This window comes from Rattus norvegicus, chromosome 12 (assembly GCF_036323735.1).
Source record: "Rattus norvegicus strain BN/NHsdMcwi chromosome 12, GRCr8, whole genome shotgun sequence".
NCBI classification, from domain to species: domain Eukaryota; kingdom Metazoa; phylum Chordata; class Mammalia; order Rodentia; family Muridae; genus Rattus; species Rattus norvegicus.
The window spans coordinates 30,675,333-30,697,999 of NC_086030.1; the positions used below are offsets into that span (position 1 = coordinate 30,675,333).

General features: G+C 47.1%; 1 protein-coding gene across 10 annotated transcripts in view; it reads left to right on the forward strand.

Annotated features, from left to right (window-relative positions):
• Auts2 (activator of transcription and developmental regulator AUTS2) overlaps positions 1–22,667 on the forward strand; it is a 1,091,249-nt gene that overhangs the window by 936,195 nt on the left and 132,387 nt on the right. The window contains exon 1 of one of the 10 annotated variants that reach the window (XM_063271295.1): positions 1–22,667. This exon is cut by the window's left edge and continues 4,727 nt beyond it; it is cut by the window's right edge and continues 13,423 nt beyond it. The gene's annotated coding sequence lies outside the window, so the exon portion shown is untranslated. 10 annotated transcript variants of the gene reach the window in all.

A 22,667-nucleotide genomic window follows, 5' to 3' on the forward strand; every position in this document is an offset into this window, starting at 1 on the left:
TGTTTTCTGCTTGAGTTTCAATAAATGCATCGTGTGTATATTTCATCCTAGTTCTCCTCGAATTATTTTTCTCACCAAGTCCAAACAGTTGAACTCTTGTTTTGTTCGTCTGGTGACAACTGTTTGTGCGCTGTCCCTGTGCAGAACCCCCAAACCTACCTAGCATAAATGTCACAAAGACTTTCAGGTATCTGAACAGTCTCATTTGTCCTCCCTACCCTCTTGAGCATCTTAGCACACTGCCTGACACATGGCTACCAGTTCTCTAAATGTATACTGTGACGGAAGACACCACAGAATAAACTTAGAAAGGCGGGTCACCTCTCCAATTCACTCAGATAACAGAGGCAGCTTTTGCCTCCCAAGGGCACAAGGATGGAGAAGAATTTGAATAATTATCGTCATTACCATCACCACATTCATTAAGCCCCATCTGCACACGGCACTCGGGAAGTCCCCACAGGTTCTTTTCCTGCCAGTGAGTAAGAGTTCAGTCCAGCAGGGAGGAGTGCCCAAGCATGCCCTGGCTCACCAGTCTCCTCAAAAGAATCTTCCTGGTACCCCTTTGCAGCCGGCTGAGCTCGCTGCTGGGTATGAGCATGGTTCCTTCTGTGTTCCTGGAGAGCTCTCTGGTGCTTGACTTATAATCGTCTTTCTCAGCCCAGGATCTTGCATTTTCCATAATAGTAGTAACCACCCTGCGGATTGGGGGCACCAGTCGGGGTTAGGGAGATGGCCCTAGAACTTGAGTTCAGTCCCCAGAATGCAGATTCGAACCCCCGGGCCTGTTATCACACACTTGAAACCCCAGTGATGAGAGAGGAGACAGCGCAGCAAAGGGATTGGGGGGGGGGAGCATTTCCTACTGCTCACTGGCTAGTCAGCCTAGCCTGTTTGCTAAGTTCCAGGCCAGTTAGACCCTGTTTCAGAACCCAAACACACGGTACCTAGCATGTATACACATATATTTATAGATGTACACACACACACACACACACACACACACACACACACACACACACACAATCTTTCCAAAGTAGTATCCTGTCACTACAGAAGCTAGGTGCTTCTTCTCTATCCTGTATAATATACCACAGCTTCTAGAACCTTCCATTATGTGGTACATTAACTGAGTGATCATTATATACATATTATAGTAAACAGAAGGGGAATAATGACGGACTGGTTTGGCTTCACAGTTATCGCCAGACTGAGAGCTGCCGGGGTTCTGTTTCACCCACACACTCAACATTTCTGAGCTGATAGAATGCTTAGCAGACAGCTGTGCCACTGGGGGATGTTATACTCAACCTCATGTGGCTTGGTTCGTTTTCTTACCTTAAGAAAGTTCTCTGTCACCTTCTGCTACGATGTGACCCAAGGGGTGAGGTTCCTGAGGATGAAGGACTAGTCCAATTTCTGCTTATCTCCGTCCGATGAGTGCCATGTGTCAGACAGTGTTACTCAGCGAGCCACCTAGAAGGCGTAGTGTGCTAAGTTCTTGCAGCCCTCACAATAAATACTAATAATGTGAGGTGTGCTAGACCGTGGATATGTGTGGCTGCAAATAACATTTATTTCTGTGACTGTATCCTGCGTGGACTAAAGCATCTGAAGTGGAGGTCTAATCCAGTAATCTATCTGTACGAAGGGCTAGATTGTCATTTATCCACTCTTCATGGTCTGAAAGGATTTTCAAAATGCTAATCAGTGCTAGCCGGATTTGGTGTTGCAGATCTGAGGCAGGAGAATATTAGGTTCAAGGATTTGCCGGGCTGTAAAGTAAGCTCAGTTCCAGCCTGGGTAACTTACCAAGATGCTGTCTCAAAAAGTAGAATGAGGTTTAGGGCTGGGACTCAGTGGGAGAACTCTGGTCTTGAATCCTCACAAGGAGCTGGGGGTGTGGATCTGTGCTAGAGCCCCTGTCTAGCATTTTTGAGGCCCTTGGTCTAATCCCCAGAACTAGAGACAGATAGAGAAAATGCTAATAGTGTACCACTAATAAAGGTCTCATCTCTGGGATTGGTCGTATGCAGTGAAGTCTACTATTCGGATTCCTCTGGTGCTTCTAATGCATGCAGGGTTGACAGCTATGGACTCGACCTTCTGGTGTCAGTTGGTGCGGACTCCGCAGCCCATCTGTGCCAATAGCGAGTCACAATTTGTGTAATTTTGTAGCTGTCCTAGCTCACAGAATACAGCACTGGAATTCCGTGAGGCTTTGAGACAGGATTTCTACGTAGTCCAAGCTGGCCTTCAACTCAGTCTCTCAGGTGCTAGGATTTCCCAGGCATGCACCATTATCTGGCTAGAAATTAGAATTGGGCCACATAAGATTGGCCGGACTTCATGCATTTCCTTGTCTTATTCTAAGCCAGGTGTATGGCCTTAACAGGGACCCCTGTGGCAGTGGGGAAGGGGTTTACTTTGATCTCAGTTTGCACATTTATTGTATCGAAGTTTATTTAGCATCTTCTGTGTGCCCAGGGAAAGTAAAAACGGATTCTATTAGGCAATCAAGGCTCTGATAAAGGTTGGCTGAGGAATTTCAAAGAAAGCATACTGACCTCCTTCCTCGTTGTGGGAAAAAGCTTCCCAGCGACGGTGTTGGAACTGAGCTCCAACGGGCATGTAACCATTTACCTGGCCACATTCTCCACTCACCTCTGCCTGACAGAAGAACACTTAATGTACCCAGGAGGGGAGGGGTGGAGGAAGGTGGCTCCTGAATAAAATGTGTGGCAGTCGGGACCACATGGAGACCTGAAGAACAAGGCATAGGCCACCCCTGTATGCACAGCTTGCTTCATGCATGGTGGGAAATTCACTCCAAGCTCTTGGAGCTGAATTTCGGGTGGGGGTGGGGGGCTGTGCCTGCCAAGGCCCACAGCTCCTACAGGGAATTCTGCAGTATTCTTAGTTTCTAGATCTATTTACCATCTGTCTGTCATCTATCTATGTGATGCTTAGTTTAATGTGTCAAGTTGTCATAATCTAGAACTACCTGGACTTGGCCTATGAGCATGTATTTGGGGCAAGGATTGACTGTTAAATCATGTAGGAAGACCAGCTAGGTAAAAGTAGGTGGTGACGTTCCTGGGGTTGTGTCCTGGACTATGTAAGTATAGAGAGGGAATCGTACCCAAGAGTCATGCGTGTTTTCATGGGTGGGTGTTTAAGTTCCTCCTGCCTTGAATTCTTATCTCTGATGCACTGTAACCAGAAACTGTGGGTAAAATAAATCCTTTCTCCTCTAAGTTGTTGGGTTTTTTTTTTTTTCATTTTGTTTTGTTTGTTTTTTTATTTTTGGGTTTTAGAGGATTAGTTTGTTTTGGTTTCTGTTTTGTTTCAGTCTGTTGTTTTGTTTTGCTTTGTTTTCCTCAAGACACGGTTTCTCTGTGTAATAGCACTGGCTATTCAGGAACACTCTCTGTAGACCAGACTGGCCTTGAACTCACAGAGATCTGCCTGCCTCTGCCTCCCAAGTACTTGAACTAAAGGTGTGCGCCACCATGCTCAACTACATTGTGTAGTTTTTTCTTGTTTGTTTGGTTTTGGGTTTTGTTTGTTTGTTTGGTTTTCGGTCAGTTATTTTATCACTGAACAGAAAGGAAATTAGAACACTATCATCTAAATACCCTCTATCATCTGTCTGCCATCTACCTACAATCTTATCAATCATCTCTGTGTCTGTTTATATATTCTCTATACTGTCTTTTACCTATAACTCTCACCTATACATCTCTCATTAATGTACACATCCATCAATCTATTCAATCTATGTATCTCTTCCCAGTGGCGTGTGTGTGTGTGTGTGTGTGTGTGTGTGTGTGTGTGTGTGTGTGTGTGTGTTTACTTTTGAGGTATATTGTCATTGTGTAGCTCAGGCTAGCCTCCCAACTCCTTGTCTTCCTGCCTCAGCCTCTCCCATGCTGAAATTATAGGTATGCATCACCACACACGTCAACCTAGGAAATTTCCCATCCAGCTACCTGATGATGGATTTTGTTGACTTTCATTGGGTTTTTGAACTTTCACAAATACATATTAACAATAAATTTTTATCACAGTATTTTACTTATGTACTCCTTAGCTTAAAGAGTGACCCTGAGTTCTGTAACCTGTAGGCTGTTCAGACTCTGGATCTGAGGCTTAAGGACTTTTAGGGTGTTCTTGAAGGCAAAAGGAGTTGGGTGTTGTTATTGTTGGTTTGTTTTGGGGCAGGGTCTTTCTTTATAATCCAGGCTGGTTCAGAACTCCCGGGCTGGCCTCAGACCCACAGAGATCCATCATCCATCCCTGCTTTCCAGGTCCTAGGATTAGTCTTGTGCCATCATACCCACCCTATAATAGGTTTTTGTTTTAATTGTATTCTATCGGGGGCAGGGCAAGTGCCGTAGCACACATGTGCAGATCAGAGGACAGTGTGTGGGAGTCGGTTCTCTCCATCCACCTTGTGGGTCCTGGCAATCAATCTTGAGTCATCAGGCTTGGCAGCAACTGCTTTTATCCATTGAGCCATCTTGTCGACCCTTGGGATAGGAGTCTTTAGTAGTAATATAGCATGCCTGTCTGCCATGTTGCATTCCTCTTGGAAACTGTCTATCGGAAGTAAAACACTGCAATGGGGAGCAAATCCCTCCTCCTTAGATGAAGAGAGGGGATAGTGACTACAGGGGTGTGGGTAGAAGGAAGAACAATGTATACTGTAGCACAATGGGGCATGGTTGTCTAAAATTAGCTGCATATTTCAGAATAGCTGGTAGGGGGTATTTTGGAGGTTTTCAACCCAAAGAAAAGAGAGACGTTAGCTATGACATAATACATGTGTTGATATGGCACAATGATCAGTTATGATAGCACACACCTTTAATCCCAGCACCCAGGAGTCAAAGGCAGTAGGATGAAGAGAGAGCTCATGACCAACCTGGATGACATCATGACGCCTTCGCCCAAAAGAATGAAAACAAAAGGCCTAGCGAGGTGTCTCAGTGGCTAAGAGCTTAAGGGCTCTTGTTCAGTTCCCAGCACTTACATCAAAGAGCTCGTAAATGCTGTAGCGATTGCACCGGGGTACTGAATGCCCTCAGCTGTCTTCCTTGGGAGCCTACACCCACATGCACATAGCTGCACATGCGTGTGCACGCACGCGCATGCACATATATATACATCCGCCAAATACATGGATACAATTAAAAAACTGAAACACGGGTGCTGGGTGGCAGCTCAGTTGGTAGGGCACTTGCCCATCGTGCATGAGGTGCCGGCTTCCATCTTCAGCCTTATGTAAACCGAATATGGTTGTGTACGAGTGTAATTTCAACATCTACAAAGTGGAAGCTGAAGGGTCAGGAGTTCAAGGTAGCCCATAGCTACATATGAACTGTAGACTAGGCTGTGTATCATGATACCCTGACCAGTAACAATAATAGTTGTAGTATCATCATCATCATCATCAACATCATCATCAACATCATCACATTATTACTACATAGATAGAATACAGTGACACGAAAAGAACATAAAAAGAAAAGACTACTTTGCTGGTAGCTGCTAAAGCTTCCCCAGCTGACCATTACCCCAGGCTACCACCTTGGCACTCTGAACTGGGACGGCAGGTTTTGGGAGGCAGGGGCTGGCGACTGCTGGTGCCCCTGACCACTTGTGCCAGGCCCAGGTTTCCTCACATTCATTTTTTACCCATCAGCCTTTCTGTCTCACATGCCCTGCCTAATTCCAAATGTTCTCGGCATATTTTTTTTTCTCTCTCTCCAAGCGGTAGCTCTATTATTTCGGATGGAAAACAGTCCTCCAGCTTTTGATCTCATGCTTAAATAAAAATGTCCTCCCGTTCTCCGTGATATATTTGCTTATCGGATTTATTTAATGAAATATGGATTTATGCCATAAATATTGGAGTTGGTGTCGTCCATATTTCAATTAATGGATCATTTATATGTCATGCTAACTTTGTAATTACCGAAATGTAGAAATATAGCAGAGGGAAATGAATCTCTGATCTCCTTCACATTCCGCCCCCATCCAAGGTGTCGACAAGAAGAGGAAGATTTAATGTGAGGTTTCCTAAAGAAAGGGCAGAGGACTGGAGAAGCTGGTTCCTCCAGCAGGGCTAGAAGAGATTTGTGAATCCAGCCTCGTAACAGTGGTGTGCTCACTGTCCTCGGAGAGCAGGAAGTGAGGCCCTGGCCAGAGGGCCTGGCCGTCAATCTACCTCCAGGTCCTCATGATCATCGTTTTTTTTGTCTCAGTCATAAAGCACAAGCTATTTCCCCCCTTTGCCAAATCTCAGGCCTAAATGGCTCTAAATATACATGAATATAGATTTCTTGCTGAGCCCTACTGCCAGGAATTCACTAGTAACCCTCACCTGACCTGGGAGAGAGAAGATGCGTTCTCCGTCCCCTGTCAGCCAGCAGCCTGTCACTTGGCTTCCTCTTTGGCAGAAGGTTCTGCCCTCAATGGTACCCTAGTGACGTCTCTCGCTCTCTCCTCGTCTCTCATGCCCGCCCGCCGGTCGCTAGCCAGAGAAATCTGGCAAGAGGTGCCCAGACAGTGACTCTAACTCACGTATATAATTCCATCAGAATACGTCCAATGGTGGAGGGGAAAAATCATTGTTCTCTCAACTAGCTGAGCTTAAAGCCCGAGCAGAAAATACTAAAGTCAGCCGTGCCTTTGAGCTGCCTCTAACAGCGCCCTTTGGAGACCCATTTCATACAAAATTTGAAGCCTGTGTTTATTGCCCATTAAAGCAACCTTTATTTTATGGCAAATGTTGCAGTAATTGCCTTTTACGAAGAGCACTTTGTAACACACATGCACAGTTGAAAGAAAACCACTCTGGTATTGTCTATCGGGACGTAATGGCGCAATTAATTTTACTCCATCTGTTCCTGAGACTTTAAAGGAAAATGGATTTTTTTTTTGAGCGCACTTTAATGAAGAAGATAAAGCGGCCCGGCTGGTGTCCCACAGGCTCTGCGCAGTAAGTTCAGATTATTGCTCAGTCTGTCAGAATGGGCCGCTTCCCTCAGCAGCCGACACAGCCAGCAACCCGCTCTGGCCCCTCGCCGCGCCATTCCCGATGACAAACTGCCAGCCAGCTCCCACAAAAGCACGATTAAAATGTCAGCACAGGATGACGAAGGGGCCAAGAGGGTCCTCGGAGACAAACTGTGTTCAGTATGAGTTAATACTTTACAACAGGGCTGGGGCCCAGCTTGCTTGCTGACTGCTTTCAGGCTGTTGGCTTGCCTCAAAGACGATGAAAGGGGCAGGGCCGGCGACTCGGTGGCAGGAAGGATGTGCCCTGCGCATGTCCGCGTGGCTGATAAGTGTGTCACACTTTGGAAGAGGTACCTGTGAGCTGAGACTACTGAATGTGGGTTCCCCTCGGTGGGTTCTTAGCATGGATGAAGGAGGGGGAGGTTGCCAGGAAGGACCCTGTTGCCATAAGCTTTGTCTTGGATATTGTCGGCATCCCCTCAAAAGATCACAAGGGCTCTGTGAAGATGCCCAAGAGTGAAGCCACCCATCACAAAGAGAGGACTATGCAAAGAATATCATCATTGTCACCCTAGATTCCACATGCCAGTCTCAGAATGAATAACTGAGGCAAGCAAGAATCCAACAGCATGACATCCGTCTGTCTGTCTTCCTTCCTTCCTTCCTTCCTCCTTCCCTCCCTCTCTCTCCCTCCCTTCCTTTGCTTTCTAACACAGGGCCACATGTAGCCTTGCCTGGTTCCAGATTTGCTGTATGGCTAAGGACGACCTTGAACTTCTAATGCCTGCAGCACCGTGCTCAGGTTCTAGGATCCTGGCGTTCAAATCCAGAATTTCATGCACGCTAGGCAAACACTATGGCAGTCGAGCCGCGCCCACAGCCCAGCACAATGTCTTCTATTGGCCTATCAGCAACCTCAGGCCACAGTCCAATAACCTGAGCAGGACACATGCCAAGCAAACTGCATATCCCCTCCCCCGCCCCCAGTCTCCCTCACTACAGCTGTGTGACCACAAGGAAGCGATGAAAAGGCCAGGGATTTACATCTCTGGCCTCCTGCAGAGACCTGGTCTGCCATCCTAGCCAGGCAGCAGGTGTGAGCTGCTGCCATTGTCCCTAATGGTTATTACCAGCAATAAGCGGGACAAATGTGAGGTCATCTCTCCCGCTGGCAGGTCAGGGGGGGATGGACGGACGGAAAGCCCCTTAGAGACTGGGAAATGAGATGGTCAGTATCCACATCCACCGTGGAAGCATCTCCAAGGCTAGAAAAGGGCAGAGGGGAGGGGAGGTGGGACGGAAGACTTCTCGTAGTGTGATTCCAGATGACCACTCCCGATTGAAGAGCAATCAGGGGCGACCATTGTTAGTGGCCAAGCACACCAGTGCATATGCATGGTACCAACAGGGTAGCCACGGGAAGGCAGGAGGCAGGTGCAGGCCTGCTGAGGTGAGGGGGAGTTGGCTTCCTCATGGCACATCCACCACAGGGCCAAAGCGTCACAAAGGGTCGTTGAGGGAAGCCCTGCTGGTTTCTAATTAAACTCCTAGTCCTTCAGTCATTCATCCAGGAGGTGGCTAAGGGGGGACCTCAGGCTTCCTGACTTTGTGCTGCTCTGACTTCCTGGCTGCTTTTTCCTACTCTTGTCTTGTGACTGCTTCCCTGATGGCGAGGGAACCTCCCACAGTTCTGCTAATCTCATGTCCTCCTCTCTCCGTCTCGCCATGATTCCCATCTCTTGCTTGATCTGGCCTCTCCTCTTTCCTCCACAGCCTTTATCAGCCCCATCTCCTGGAAGTGTTTCCTGAATCCTTCTGCCTTTTCATGGGTCTCAAAGGTTCTTCTTCCTGCCAGCTTTCCTGTTTTGAACATCACGTGGCTTTTAGGACATAAACAGATTTCTTGGGGCTACCAAGGGCTATCAATGGTGTCATTGATGACCTGAGAAACAAACCTCTTAAAGCAACCAGTGTTCCATTAACCTTTCTGCAGGGAGATTACAAGGGAACCTTAAGTTCCCTACACTATAAGGTCACTAAAAGGAAAGACAGACAAGGGAATGAGAGACTTCGTGGAACTGCACTCACTCCTGTGCCTGCTTAGAAGTTTTTCAAGTACAGATGTGTGTGTGTGTGTGTGTGTGTGTGTGTGTGTGTGTGTGTGTGTGTGTGTGCGCGTGCGCAAACTATACTATGGAGGAATCTTCTAGCAAGCTCTCTGCAGAGTTGGAGGAGGCAGCTGAAGGGAAGGTCACCCCAATTTTGCTCTACTCCTCTCTCTTCTGCTTGGATTTCCTCTATAGTTTACCTCCTGTCTGCAACCACCATCAAGGTCCCTGGTTTTCTGCTTACCCAAGGCACTGAGGAGGAATGCTGCCCTTTTTAATTTTATGGAGATTTGTTTATGTAATTTTGTGTGTGTGAGTGTGTGAGTGTGTAAGTGTGTGTGTCTGAGTGTGTGAGTGTGAGTGTGTGTGAGCTTGTGTGTGAGTGTGTGTGAGTGTATGTGTGTGAGTATGTGTGAGTGTGTGAGTGTGTGAGTGTGTCTCTGTGAGTGTGTGTCTCTGTGTGTGTGAGTGTGTGTGTGTGTGCGTCTGTGTGTGTGAGTGAGTGTGTGAGTGTGTGAATGTGAGTGTGTGAGTGTGAGTGTGTGTGAGTGTGTGAGTGTGAGTATGTGAGTGTGTGAGTGTGAGTGTGTGTGAGTGTGTGTAAATGTGAGTGTGTGTGTGAGGGTGTGAATGTGTGTGTGAGTGTGTGTGTGTATGTGTGTGTGTCCGCCCATGTATGCAATGCCAACAAAACCCAGAAGAGGGTGTAGCGTCAGATCCCCTGAGCTGCCCGGTGTGAGTACTGGGAACATAACTCCAAGCTTGGATCTTCTGCAAGAACAGCAAGTACTCACAACTGCTGAGCCACTCTAGCCCCCTCAAGAGAAGTATTTTAAACTGATGCTATTTTAATAATCCCAGTAGTAGGCATGCATCTTGGCCAAGTTAAGGAATGTAAGAAATAGGGGAAATATTGTATTACCCATCATCCAGAGCTAAGACGAAGGCATCGTGAAAAGAGAGCGCTTTCCCCACGTAGGGCTTCCCTGGGGTTGGTAACATAGGTGGTATGCCAAGGGATCATAAATTTTAGGCTTTGAACTTTAACGTAGATAAGCAGGCTCTGAAACCATTGTGTCTTAACTGCCAATATGCAAGGCCCAAATTCAGCGGGTTTTTTTTGGGGGGGTATTTTTGTTAACTCTCAGGAAAGACACAGTCTCCCCTCCCTCTTCTCTTTGCACATCACCATGTCCTGAGAAGTGTGCTGGGACGACAGTAGCACACTGGCAGCTTTTATTCCTGAGGGGAGACATGGAATGAGGAGATATCACACCTGTAACCTGCATCCTTTCCGGCAAGAGTATAGAGTTGAGGAACCAGGCACAGAGGCCTTTCCATACCCCACAGTATGCCTGAAGAGAGCCAGACGTTCGTTATGCAGACTCTTTCTCTCTTTTTAAAGCGTGAGCATGCATGTATGCATGTGTGTGTGCATACGTGCATGCATGTGTATACATGGGTGCCTCTTCCTCTGTGCCTGTGCATGTGCACATGCAAGTGCATAGTGTGCAAACTTGCAGAGACTAGAAAGGGATGTTGCATACTTTAGAGGTGGAGTCATACATAGTGTTGTGGGATATCCGCCAGGTGTGTGGACTGCTAAACTCTATTTCTCATGATTGAACAATAAGAACCTTTAACCACTAAGTCAGTGGTTTTCAACCCTTGGGTCATGATCCCTTTGGGGATCAAACGACCTTTTCCCAGGGGTCAGATAAGGCCCTCAGAAGATACATATGTTTACATTATGATCCATAATAGTAGCAAAGTTACAGTAATGAAGTAACAACAGAAAATAATTGTATGGTTTGGGGAATCACCACAATCTGAAGAACTGTATTAAAGGGTCTCAGCAATAGGAAGGTTGAGAACCACTGCAATCAGCCATCTTTCCAGCTTCTCATTACAAAGAGTTTCTAGTCTCCTCCTCAAGCCCCAAGAAGCAATAAGCCTTAATGATTGGGTCAAGGGACTGAGTGCAGATCCCTGCCTGGGGAAGAGGGGATCAGGACATATTTATAATGTCAATACTGAGGAGGTAGACAGGAGGATTCTTAGGATTTGCTGGCCAGTCAGGCTAACCAAATTGAAGACTTACAGGTCAGTGGGAGACTTTGTCTAAAAAAATAAAGGTAGAAGATGAACCAGGAAGACACCCCCCCCCAGTTGACTTCTGATATCCCCATGCATGGATATGCACATGCGTGCTTATATGTGTACACACACACAAACACACACTCACACTCACTTCAAAATGACCCACAAACCACATAACTCCATGGCTTTTGAATGTACTGCATCATAAAACCAGCTTCCCATGACTTCCCCAAGCAGTAAACCCCCAGCTTGGGCACTGGGGGGACGCAGCGCTCGGTCTTTAATGGACCACAGCTGAGGCAAGTTGAAAAGAGGGAGGGCTGTAAACCTCAGAACAGGCCTCGCCAGTGCCGCCCACCGTGGCAGAATGATTCAAGAGGCTCCAAACTTTGCCTCATCAAGTCGGAGAATTGTGTGCAAATGAACTTTTCAAGAATTATGCCGCCGTTGGCATTACAGTATTACACGCACGCCCGTTCCCGATCACTCACTGGAACTTATTTTGTAGTTAACCTCCATAAAGGACTGCGAGAGCGAGCCCAGGCCTGTCACACACACATTATTTAGAAGCCCTTATTATTATTTTATTGCTAGTCCTTGACAGCTGAGGAAAAGCCAAGCGCTTTAATCTTTTTTTTTCCCCCTCAACCCCTTTAGTTTACAGTGTAAGAGCTCTGCGTAAGATGGATTTGATTAATATGTAACAGAGATGCAATTCTCGGTAAAATGTGCTGTACGTTAGCACCCCGGAAAACAAACTGCAGCACAATGGCTTAAATCTCAGTCCATTGTATTATATAGACATCATAAATAATAGAGAGCAGGCAGATATTGCTGCCGGCTTCATCTGCATAACACATCTGAGCTCTCCGTAATGCGTTCAGCTTGTCACTTTTAGTGCAGAAAAGAAGCCGTAAAGCTAACAGCTGACTAACACACATCGGCTCTACTTCTCCTTCCAGAGGGGGTGAACGCTCATTAAGACATCTTAGCCCTGACTTTTAAAATCCATAACTCTTACAAATGTAAAAAAGTTGCCACGAAAGATTAAGCGCATAATATATGTCAAATGTATAATTTTCTTTCATGCCTCTTCACCACCACCAGCCAGCATTCCCTGCTGCCACCACCACACCAAAACCCTCCCTTCTTTTATAGCCCTCACACTAAAGGAAAGAAAATATAAAATGCCCAGGTTCCAGATAAAACCAGATGAAATATCATGTTCATGACCAGTGTAAGCGGTAGTATTTTTTTTTCTTTCTTACTTTTTTTTTTTAAAGAAAGGATCTCCCGTTACCCAGCCTTGAATTCACTAAGCACTCAAGGATGACCTTGAACTCCTGAGCCTCTGCCTATGCCTCCCAGGTTCTAGAATTAGAAACCTGTACTGGGGGGCTGGGGATTTAGCTCAGTGGTAGAGCGCTTGCCTAGGAAGCGCAAGGCCCTGGGTTCGGTCCCCAGCTCCGAAAAAAAAGAACCACAAAAAAAAAAAAAAAAAAAAAAACCTGTACTGGTTTATGTGGTCCTGGGGCTAGAACCCTGGTCTTTGTGCATGCTAGGTAGGCACTCTGCCAACTGGGCTACATCCACAATACCTTTGTTTTCTTTGTTTGTCCTTTTAAGGAAAATAAAAACAGAAAAGAATAATGTTATATTTTATTGTGATATATCTGTTATGCCTAAAAGAGGAGGGAGTCAGTTCTCTCCACCGTGTAAGGGGCTAGCCTTACAAGCACAGTATGTAGCCCAGGCTGGCCTTAAACTCCTGGTCTTCATGCCTCCATTTCTGAGTGCTAGGATCACAGGTATTTGATACCATGCTACCACACCCAGCTTGGTTCTTTTGGGTTCTGAGTGACCCCCAGAAGGTTGCCCCTCTCTCCCCCTTTCTGTGTATGTGACCAGCTCTGAAGGAACTGGAAGTCAGTCCTCTCAAGTCCACCATTCAGAGAAGCCACACAGTCACCCTTGGCTACCTAAAATGCTCTACTTCCTGTTAGAAACTGGGAGGAAGTCCCTTTCTTGATGGGCCCAGGCATCTTAGCATCTTATCAGGGTGTATGGTGTTCTGCTGAGTGCGCCTGCCGCTTGCTGTCTATGTGTCTGTGAGCGTGTATGCTGTTCACCTGTGTGTACATGTACATCATCTACACATGCACGTGCCGGTCAGAGGTCAGAATCAGGTGTCTTCCTCAGTAGCTATCCACATGACATTTTGAGACAGTTTCTCAGTGAACCTAGAGCTCACCAGTGTGGCTTGTCTCTCCTCACTGAACCTGGAGTTCCTCACTGGTTTGGCTAGTCTCTCTAGCCAGCAAGCCCTAGGACTCTTCCATCCCCTCCTCCCACAGCTCTGAGGTTAAAGACATGCACTGCCTTACTCAGCCTTTTACATGGGTGATGGGGATCCAAACTAGGGTCCTCTTCACACTGAAAGCATTTTACCCACTGAGCCATTTCCCCTGACCCCAATTTCATAGGTTTTTAAAGGAAGAAAAATTGAAAACATCGTAGCACATCATTTTCTATGACAAGGGCGAGGTGTTTTAAGGGATTAAGGCTGTTAGACAAGAAGAGAGTGTATTTGTATCTAATGGTAGGGGCAGAGTGCACTCCCTGGGGTGTGTGGGAGTGTCTTGGGGAGCACTGCACTCTTTCTTGTGGAGACTGTGATGCACACAGTTTACGGATGTGTTTATCTCATGATATTCATCAACTGAAAAAATAAAGGATGCTTTACAGGGCTGGGGAGAGGACTCGGTGAATAAAGCACTTGCCTCACAAACATGAGGACTAGAGTTTGGATTCCCAGAGCCCATGTAAAAAAGCTAGGCATGGTGGTACAAGATATGTGAGAGTGGCTTCTAGTTCCTTACACACACACACACACACACACACACACACAAAGAGAGAGAGAGAGAGAGAGAGAGAGAGAGAGAGAGAGAGACTTTAAAAACGATTTTATACTGCTGCTTGTACAGAAAAAAAAATGGCTGCCGGAAGCCTGAATGGTAGGTAGCAAGGCAAGCTAAGCATGAGACAGGAAATTTTTTCTAGCACTTATAATTCTCCCACAGGAAGAGCATTAGAGCTCCCAACACTTGACTCTTTTAGTATGAGTTGAACCAACTTCTGAAAAACAAACTTACAGGAAGGAAAAAAAAATACTTTTTTTTTTTTTTGGCCTAACCACCCTGTATAAGGTGGGGGTTCAGCATGCCAAGCCAACAGAAGTTGGAAGTCAACACAGAAATCCCCTGATACACTAGGGGAGAACACTGTTTACTTATAAGGACCGTGTGGTGTACATGTGTGTGAGTGTGCATATTCGTACGTGTGATACCCACCAGCCTAGACACAGGGGCTTTCATTGTGCTTGTGGGTGAAGACTGAAAGAAGTCTTACTTCCCTCCGAGAGGAGTGTGGGCCTGGAACACTGGGACATTTTTCTACCAGTTACAATGACAGTTTGTTTTTGGAGAAAGTTGCCATTAAACTCCAGTGTGGGCTGCCTCACTGTAAGCTTGGTTGGTGTCACCCAGGCTGGCCCCTCCAAAAATCCAGGTTCTGATTCTGGAGCCCAAGTTTTGATGCTGATTCTTAACCATATTGTTTTTTTTTTAATTACATTTATTCCATTTATTTAGGAGGGAGACATGTGGGTCCCAGGGATCAGACTCTGGCCATAAGGGTTGGCAGCAAATGCCCTTCTCAAAGAGCCATCTCACTAGTTCATCTGGCCGTGTTCTTGCTGTAGGTTACAGTCTCTTCTTACAGACCCCTGGATTTCCGATCTTATCCCAGCATATTCTATAACCAGCGCAGCCATTGTCCCAGCCTCACTACTGCATTAGATATCTCGAGCACACCTAGAGATCTTTGATTTCCATCAAGTTGCTTCCAGGCACAGGATGCTGTTTGGCTTCAAACCCTGAAGTCTCTCACGCTTGTCTATCGAGATGTGATTTGAACTTCAGCAGTTCTTGAATACTTATCGACCCTGTGCTTAAAGTTACCCCCTCCGGCCCCCATGACAATCTTACGCTTGTCTGCCTGACTGTATGCACAAACATGTTATTGCTCCTTGCCACCTGACTATACCATAGTTTACCATGCAGTCTCCTATCCAGGTGCTAACTAGGCCAGGCCCTGTTTAACCTTTAGGACCAGATTGCTTGGGGCATGGCACCAAGTTGTAGAGCATAATATATATTCCCTTAGATATCTAAGGTGGAGTGGTTGCTTTTCTCATGGATAGGACTGAATGCCTCATCGGAAGGGCTTACCGGATGGCAAGGTGGCTCTGTGGGTAAGGGACCGAGGGTAAGGTTCCAAGCCTAAAGACCTGTGTTTGATCCCTTGAACCCACAAGGCAGGAGAGAACTGATTCTCAAAGACTGTCCTCTGCCCTCCACATACTTTGGCACACGTTTGCCCACAAACATTCCCACTAGAGAGAGAGAGAGAGAGAGAGAGAGAGAGAGAGAGAGAGTTTTATTTTGTTTTTAGCCTAACTCTCTCCCAGCCGAGCATTTTTGGCACTGTGCTTTGCAGCTTAATAAAGAAATGGTTTATTTTGGTTAGAGAGGATCATGGGAAGAAATTATGGGCATCAGGAAGAATAGGCTAGCTGACTGCATTGCATCCCCAGTAAGGAAGCAGAGAGTCAGGAGGAAGTAGGACCAGGCTGTTAAACCTCAGGACCCACCTTCAGGGACCCCTTCTACGAGCAAGGCTCCACCTCCTGAAGGTTTCCCAAGACGGCCCCACCCAGGTGGGAGCCAAGCATTCACAGGCATCCTACATTCAAACCGTAGTGTAAGTTTATACTCGACCCCCCCTCCTTCAGGCAAACAGGCCAGCAGCGACAGCGTCTTTACAGCAAGCACTTCTGCAGCTCTGGCAGTGTTTCTCAAGTCTGTTTTAGCTGTGGGACTATGGGTCATGGAGTAGGTGCACATTAGTTTCAGTAGATATTGTGGGTGCTTGTAATTGTTAGTAGTTGTACAACCACACTGCCGTCGTGCACAACAGAGCTCATCTCTACCCATTCTTGTCCACACTTGCTGGGACCCACCTTTCTGGTTTTAGTGATTTTCTTGAAAGAGTTATCTTAACTGGGTGGTAGCAGTACACACCTTTAATCCTAGCACTCAGGAGGCAGAGGCAGGCAGATCTCTGAGATCGAGGCCAACCTCTGGTCTACAGAGCGAGTTCCGGGACAGCCAGGGTTACCCAGAAACCCTGTCTCAGTAAATAAAATGTGTGTAATAGGGCGTGAGCACACCTGAGTGTGGTAGCCACGAGGCCATGGTCTTCCTGCCGTCACCTTGAGTGTTAGGATCTCAGGTGTGCACCACTGTGCCTGCTTATGAAGCACACAGGATCAAACCCAGCGCTTCCTGTGTGCTAGATGTAAGCGCTTTACCAACCAAGCCACATGTTTAGCCCTGGGCTTTCATGGTTTTCAATGGATCCACGGGTGTCCTAAGACAGGATAGCAGAGGTTATTCTAACGTGCCTGGGAAAACCCACGGAAGTCAATCGATTATAAAGAACTGACAAGATGTATCGTCTCTGCTCTCTGTCTTCCCTAGTCATGCCCAAACCCTTCCCTAGATTCTTATGCTCAAAGTGGTCCAGGAGTTCGAGGCCATCCTTAGGTACAATAAGGAATTTGAGTTTAGCACGGCCTACAAGAGACTCTTGTCTCAAAAGAAATAAAAAGGATTAAAATGCATCCTCTTCCTCCTCTTCGTAAAAGTACTGCATAACCTTGGAGGCCTGCCTCCTTTGTGCATTCTGTTTCTTAACTCAGCTCTACGCACCAGCAAACACTCCACAGAGCTAGGTAGAAAAGCATTTTTCTTGCTTCAACATCTCCTCTTTGAGACCCTCTGCTGGAGGCTTTAGTAATTACTAGCGGAAGCAGTAAGACAGGAACCAAAATGGAACAGGATTTGAGGCCAGCCTATGCTACAAGACATGCTGTCACAGTCTGGGGATATGGCTCAGCTAATAGTAGTACACTTACCTAGCATGCCTGAGGCTATCAGTACCATCCCCAGCACCTCATAAACCAGGCGTGGTAGTGTATGCACTCACTTGGGAAGTAGAGGCAAAAAAAAAAAAAAATCCAAATTTGAAGGTCATCCTGAGGCTAGCCTGGGCTACATGAAACCTTGACTCAATAAAACAAAAACAAACAGAAAAAGGAATGCTCATCCCTTCTCTGTTTCTCACCCCCACCCCCAACCCCCCTTACTCCCTGCACTGTGACCGGGATAATTGAGTTGGAAGTAGCATCAGTGTTTCTTCATCTTCCTTCAGGCTCACACGCCCGTTCTTCACCCAAAGGGAGAGAGATTAATTGAGGTCTTTTATCTTCCATTCAAATGAGGCTTTTCTGTGAATTGCTCCCACCCTCCCAGCCCCATCAGCTCTCCTAACCTCCCCACACTCATTAGGAGCTGAACCTGCCATGAAGATAGCCCCCTCCCTCCCCCCCCCATCTCTACAGAGCCACACTATCCCTCCAGGGTCTCTCATCCACCTCCCCTGATATCTCTGACCTGGCATCACCCTCAGTCCAAATGGGAAACATCACTGGGGGGAGCCAAGCAGATCCAACCGGAAGCTGGGCCCACAACCCAACCCTCCCCACTCTGCCAGATGGCCTGGTACAGCAAGCCTTCTTTCAGAATTAATAACTCGCCCTCTGGAGGGCCAGCTCCAGCCAGCCAGCTTTCGCCTTTCTCCAGCTCAGTGTATTCCTCCTCCCTGCCGTGTCTTTGGGCTGCTCTGTTCAGGGCAGCCTTCAGGCACAAGAGCTGCCTCCTCTCCCTCTATTTCCCCTTGCCTTTGGCTTCTGACGGTGCAGCTTTTAATCTAGAAATTATGGTAAGCTGTATGTGCATTTTGAGAGTATATCATTGCGGCATTTAATTAACAGTTATTAGTGTTAGCGTACTGCGCTGTATTCCATGTCACAAGTCATCAATTCTCCCAGAGCAGTTATAGCAATTAAGAACTCCATCATACCTTCTGTATAGTCATTTGGTAGTTTTCCAGATCTTTTCAAAACTGGAAATTACTAATCAAATCATTTCTGCTCTGCGCCTCGATATCGTTTATTCCATTCCTAATGATGTGCGACTTTCCCCCCCCCCTCCCTCTTTCTCTCCTCCTTTGGCCGTTAACGGAGGCATCCGTGCGTGAGTCTAACCCATTTCACACTGCCGTCATGCTTTGGCGAGGCGATAATGAACTTGCAGGAGGAAATGCACACACTGCTTCTCTCGGAGCAGAGCGCCGCCGTCTTGCCTCTCTTGCTGTTGGGCGATCGAATCGTTGGAAACTGGGAAACCCATCCGAAGACCCGCAAACCCAACTCTGCCTGTTGCCGTGGCCACCAAAGTGGCGCTTCAAGTCAGAGAGCTCGGCACCGTTCCTCCCTGCCCAATATGTCATGCTTCTAAACGGTCACTAATTACATTGGTTGTGGTGGGGGTGGGGAATCTTGTCTTGGCCTGGGTAAACCCTTAATAGAGAGGTGAAAATGGAGAAGCCAAAGAGACCCCCTCATTGGGTCAAGTTTGTTGAGAGTACCCCTGAGCTGGCTGTCACATGTTCTGAGGTTGGCCTGCAAGGGGGCATCTGACTTCCTAGGTCATCTGGGTAGCTCTGAGTTGAAAGCCAGAGGCAATCCAGTGGCCAGACTTTATGGAAAGGCCCTCGGCTGGCTTGTGATGATGTGTCAAGTATAAAAGAGAAGGAGCCAGCTTGCTGCACCCCCAGGGGGTCCTTTTTGCACATCCAGGAACACTGCCCCAGAAGCATCCCCCAATGGCTAAGGCACCACCATTTGTGCAGCAGTAAGCAGACTGTACAGCCGACAGCTGGCAGTAAGATTGACTTCACCATAGTGCCAGGAGGGTCTCTGCTGTGCAAGGCTGGAGCCAGGGCCAGGGCCAGGCCAACCAGCTCAGAGGCCGTTGACTAGTCTGATCAGACGAGGACCTTGCCAGACCCTTCTCTTTGCCTGTTTTGGCTGCCGCCTGCCTTGGCTCCATCAGACCACCAGGCTGCTTGTGTGGTTTGCAAGAATAGATGATCCAACCCCTTCTGTGTCAGGCTGAACCACAGCTCCTGCGCCAGGTCTAGCCCTACCCAGACATCCTCATTAGTCAGGCTCAACCTGCAGACAGGCTTATCAGCCCCTCGTTCTTTGACTTTGTGTTGTGTAAACACGCGTAGGAAGGAGCCCAAAGACCAATCGCTGCCCTCCAAGCATCTCCTTGTGCTTAAGGACAGAGAGTGCGGCTCCCTTTCCCACCCAGTGTAACGGTGACACACATAGAAGTGTTTGATGACTCCGTGGACTGGAAGAGTCAAGAGAGTTGGGATGGGAAACCGAGACGTTTTCTCAGATACATTTCATGCTGTGACCCTTCAAATGGCCCGGCGACGACGACCACTAGGAGCCATTCTGGTCTCCCTCTGCTCAAGTGTCAATCTCTGTGGAAGAAAATGGAGCCCAGAAAACATGGTGACCCCTGCCATCAGGGAACTATTTTTGAAAAACAGTAGTTGGGGCTGAAGAGGTGACTTAGTGATTTAGAGCCTTGTGGCTCTTGCAGAGGACCCAGGTTCAATTTCCGGTGGCTTACAGCCATCTATAACTCTAGTTCCAGGAGACTGAGCACTCTCTTGCTGACCTCTGTGGGCACCAAGCATGCATGTGGTATGCATACATGTGTGCAAGGGAAATGTTCATACACATAAAGTAAATCTAAGATTTAAAAAAAAAAACAAACAAAAAACACCTGATGGTCCAGCCAGGTATGGTGGTCCCTTGTCATCCCAGCACTGGAGAGGTAGAGACCAGAGAATCCCTTTGCAGTGTTAGCTATTAGGTCTGGTGGCATACTGCAGACACGGCACCAGTCTCTGGAGATTAGAAGGGACCTAAGAAAATCCCCATTGCAGAGAGGGGAGTCATAGCCCTTAGTGATTGAGCCATGAGTAGTTTAATCTTTGCTTAAGTCAGTGACTCCCCACCTGAGGCCAAGGATAAAGGTCGACAACCTGAATTCAACCCCTGCATCCCACATGGTAGAAAGGGAGAATGGACTCCCCTAAGTTGCCATCTGTCTGTCTTAGTTAGGGTTTTACTGCTGTGAACAGACACCATGACCAAGGCAACTCTTACAAGGATAGCATTTAATTGGGGCTGACTTACAGGGTCTGTGGCTCAACCCATTATCATCAAGGTAGGAGCATGGCGGCATCCAGGCAGGCATGGTGCAGGAGGAGCTGAGAGTTCTACATCTTCATCTGAAGGCTGCTAGCAGAATACTGATTTCCGGGCAGCTAGGATGAGGGTCTTAAAGCCCAGGCCTGCGGTGACACACCCACTCCAACAAGACCATGCCTCCTCATAGTGTCATTCCCACGGCTACACATACATAAACCATCATATCTAGGTTGAGAATGATGACCCGGTGAGAGATACTATTTCAAAAAGAGATAATGTGGGTAGCTCTCAAGGAACAAAAGTCAGTGTCATCTTCTGACCTCCACACATGCACATTCATACATGTAAACCCACAAGAACCTGTGCACATATCCCCAAATGATGCTGATCTTGGTAGTAACGCCCTCAGTTTCCTCACAAACTTAAAAGCAGGCAACTAGGATCCCACCCGGGTTTTCTTTGACTCTGTGGTATGCTCGCTGGGACTTATATTGATAGCCAGGGAGGAGAGTCACTCGGAGACAGCATTTTTTTCATCATCATAGTGCCACACCCCTTTCGCCACAATCACTAGCACAGTCTGGTAGCATGCAAGCTCACGGAAGGTGGGGTTAGGATGGTGTTCACACACATTTACGAGCAAATACTGACCTCTGCTTGGAACTCAGAACACACTAAACTTCTCAGCTGCAGAGTTACGGGAAAACCTAGGATCTAAGAAATCCAATGTACTCATCCCGGTTCAAGCCTACCAACTCAGCAAGAATAAGCATCAGGGAAGTGCCGTTCATTGCTTGGGGATGTATTAGGAACAAGAATGACTACCAAGGGCTGGAGAGATGGCTCAGCAGTTAAGAGCACTGACTGCTCTTCCAGAGGTCCTGAGTTCAAATCCCAGCGACCGCATGATGGCTCACAACCATCTGTAATGGGGTCTGAGGCCCTCTTCTGGTGTGTCTGCAGACAGCTACAGTGTACTCATAAACATAAAATAAATAAATCTTAAGAAAAAAAAAAGTAAGGACCATTTCTTGGTCCTTCCTCTCCAAAAAAAAAAAAAAAAAAGACTACCAAGTGTGTCAGCATTAGCAGCCTTAGGCTAGTACGTAGACTTTCATCCTGCGTGTGGTGTGTAGACATTTTCACACATATGAGGGGTGCCTGTGCAATATGAGGGGTGCAATATGACATGGGCGCTGTGAACTTAAAGTCCAGCACTTACACTGTCAGTGCTTTTTATCCCCATCTCCCTCACCCCGGCACACTCTGTTCCCATCGTTTGCCTGTCAGTCTTTCCCCACCCCCTGCACCGACAGAGAGGGGGCTGGGTCAGATCTGCCTATCACATTCCGATCGCTATTACTGGAGTGTATGTTGTGTCTCTACAGCTCTTCGATGTCTGTAACTACACGGCCAGTGCCTTGGATGGGATTCATAGGTTCTTGTCCTAAAACACAATAGAGGGAGGATGTTGGCACCCTCTGAACAGAGGGAATCTCCAGATTTAAGATCTTGAAGCGTCATTTCCCCTAAGGATAAAGCCCATTGGTCAAATGGGGTTGCCCTAAAATTCAAGTATGGTCTTATTGCTGGGATTTCTATTACTAAAAACAAAAGGTAAACGACTCTTAGTTTAATCCAGGATACTTAAACTTCTGTTTGTATATTTGTTTGTGTTCCGTCTTTGAGTGCGTGTGTGTCTGCACACTTGCATGTGTGCATTGTCAGTGTGTGTGTGTGTGTGTGCACGTCAGTCTTTGGTGCACCCATGTGCCCCCCTACATGTGGAGGACAGAGACACCCTTTCCCTTTAAGATGGGATCTCTTATTATTTACTGCAGGGTGAGTAAACTCTCTTATCTTGATCCCAAGACACGAGACAGCTGCCAGCTCAGCTCTACCTTCATTCCTCTGTATCCCGCAACCAAAGGGTGTGGTAGTTTTGGCAACAGGGACTTAACACCTAGGTCTAGCGGGCAACCAAGTACAACAGCAGGAGTCTGAGTCATTTGGGGGCCTCCTGGAGAGTTCCTGACCAATACCTCATAAGAAATATGTCTTACACCTGGCACTAAGGTTTGTTTTTACATCTACCTCATGTAGTGCACAGGAAAAGGTAGAGGAGGTGTCTTTGGGGTAGAGGTAGGCTCTGTGATTAATTTTATTTGGTTATG